The sequence below is a fragment of the Dipodomys spectabilis genome, unplaced genomic scaffold, assembly GCF_019054845.1.
Source record: "Dipodomys spectabilis isolate Male_0828 unplaced genomic scaffold, ASM1905484v1 ptg000449l, whole genome shotgun sequence".
In the NCBI taxonomy this organism is placed as follows: Eukaryota; Metazoa; Chordata; class Mammalia; order Rodentia; family Heteromyidae; genus Dipodomys; species Dipodomys spectabilis.
The window spans coordinates 881,851-885,001 of NW_024871126.1; positions in this window are offsets into that span (position 1 = coordinate 881,851).

Genomic DNA, 3,151 nt, shown 5'->3' on the forward strand with positions numbered 1-3,151 from the left:
AAGATGATTTCTTTGTTGCCAAGGCTGGCTTTGAACCCCAGGTTCCTGAGTAGCGAGGATTACAAGCTTGAAAAACCCATATGAAGCACAGATATATCTAATAATAAAATATATTTCTTATTATTTTAATTCTACAGTCTCAATTTAACAAATTAACATTTAGATATTTATCTAGTTATTAAACCTGAACATGCACTGTGAAAAATAGTTTTCATTTTTATAAAAAATACACTCAAATGTTTAAATATCAGAATCTTTGCACAAATTGAAATACTCTATTATTCAAAAGTGACAAAGGGATCCTTAATCAAATTTCTCATGTAAGCTAAAAGCAATAGGCTCTGTCAGGGTGAATGAAGCAATTTTTCATGAAATTAAATATTATCTACTGCAGTCACATGATTTTTTCTTCTATAAAACCTAAGCTTTTTTGACATAAAATATAGATTCATATGTTTTTTGGTTATATAAAATTTTATTTAATGGTCATGTATTTCTGAAGTTTGGTAACTAAGACATTTCAGAGAAACACTGAATTTCATGTATTTTATGTCAACAGTGACTTTTAGAAATTGAATCAATCTCAATATGACATAAAGCAAGATATTCCATGACTCATGCAATTATTTTTAGAATTGAATATAATTTGTTTTTAAGTGGTAAGAAATTCATATTATACCTACTCTATAGAATAATTAAGAAATAAATGATTGTGATAGTATTTATTTTTTCTTCAACTAGAAAGAAAGAACCTCACAATAGATGACAAATATTGAATGGAAATGTCATAAAATTATGAAAAATTCAAGTCATTATGAGTTAGATGATGTAGTCATTTTTGAAGGTCACAAAATGAAATCTCTTGAAGCTTTATCTGTTAAATAAAATGTATTTGCACTCAAAATATTTCATTCATCTCTCCAGTAATGGTATAATCCAACCTCCTCGATTTCAAATAACTTCTCTGATTAATTCAAGTAAATGTTTAGGAACAGAAGTTATCATAATTTATAGAAATATCTACCCATAACCCTAGAAATTAAAACTGAAATCATAAAGGATTGGGATTAATAATTAGCTTTCACTATGTTGCCATAAAAAGGTGAACCCTCTCACGTGGCCATAGTTGTAGAGATTTGGTCATTGAGAACTTGTGATCAAAGAGAATGTTAAGATAAGTACTTTCCTCCTCTTCCTTCTTTTACTTCTCTGTCTCCTTCTGCTTTTGATTTTCCTTCTCCTTCTCCCTCTTCCCCTCCTCGTGTTTCTCTCTTTCCCCACTCTGATGCCTACTTTTCTTTACTTCCTGGCTTCCATGAATACACATACTCCATCACATGTTCCTGACATGGGGTACTGTGCCACCACCAACCCAAAGCAATGATTATAAGAAATAACTGAAATGTGTAAAATCAGAAGCCAAGATTAATCTTTCCCCCTTTTAAGTTAATTTTATAAAGTATTTTGTCATATTAATAGGAGACTGACCCAGCATGCTCTCATTTATTATAAGGGATAAGATTTACAGGAAACAATCTGACCAACATCGCCCTAATGAAATGATTGATTAAATTAATATTATATTAGGACAAATCTAGTTTAAAATATCAGATATACTTCAATAAGAGGCCAAAAAATCACCTCTATGATTTCCTATGCGAAGACAGCAGAATACAATCTGTTCCTCAAGGAAATTGACCTACCTATAAATGACAGCATTGTCAATTTCATAAATGATGTAAGAAGACTGTAGAACAAATTACAACCTAAACTGCATGATATAAAATTTACTTTGTCCCTTGTATTCTATCTATGTCTGGTTCCCAAAATGACTTGCATTTTATCATATTTTTAATTAACTTTAATTAGTTGTATGGGAGTTGCTCTTTGACAAAGCATTTAATGAATAGTGTTTAGTGAGGGTTTTTTTTTTTCTTTTTCTCTCCTGAGGTTTGAACTCTGGGTCTGAATGCTGTTCCTGAGTGCCTTTGGATGAATGCTAGAACTCATTCACTTGAGGTATAGCAGCACTTTCAGATTTTTCTGAGATTCAATTGACAATAAAAATCTCACAGACTTTCTTGCCTGGGCTGGCTTCAAACCTCAATCCTCAGCGTCCTGATTATATAGGATTACAGGTGTAATGCACCATATTTTTCTTTTTTTCTTTTTTTTCTACTTGTCCTGGGGCTTGAACTCAAGGCCTTGGCAATATCCTTGAGCTTCTTTTCCTCATGCTAGTACTCTATGAATTGTGTCATAGTGCCAATCCCAGATTTTTTGTTTATGAAGTATTGAGGAGTCAAACCCAGGGCTTCACATATTCAAGGCAAGCAATCTACCACTAAGACACATTCCCAGCCCTATACAATGCCTCTTGATAATCATTATCCCGCATCATTCTCAATCCTATCTCATCCCTCAATTTAAAGAATTTTGTAGAATATTCACTGACTCGCAATAGCATGTATAGTCACTCAGAAGTTATACCACGGATCATATTTTTTTGATAGTCTTATTCATCAACATACTAACGTTATGCATTATAGAATTCTGTGATTTTAAATTCTAAATTATCACTTAGATTCACCCACTACTATTCTAAAAATTTTCCTAAGGTTAATGCAAATGCAATTTGTAATTCTTCGATAAAGTAAAATGATTCTTAGAATGTTAAAGAGTTGGAGTAAGACTATTACCTTCAGTTCTAGAACATTTTATCCTTAATACCCTCTGAAAATACTCCCATATTTATTACTAGTCACTTCCTGTCAACATTCCAACCTACCTCCCTTGAGCAGCTATTATTTCATATTCTTCCTCTACAGATGTGCCAATTTTAAAAAGCTCATATAATTAGAAAATGTAGACTATTTTATCCATTTTCCCATGTAATATTACTGTTTCTAAAGTAAGTCCATGTAAACTTTTCTCATGGATAGAGCATGTGTATAATGGAATAACATCCTGAATGGGCATTTAAATACTTTATAATATGTTATTGTAAAAGGTTTTGCTATGTATATTCTTGTTCATGTGTCTCATTGGACGTATGTTGAAACAGATGCAACTCTATATATAATATCTTAAAGATTGCCAGTATGTTCAACAAACTGACTGTATCATTTTAAATATCAAACACAAATGTATA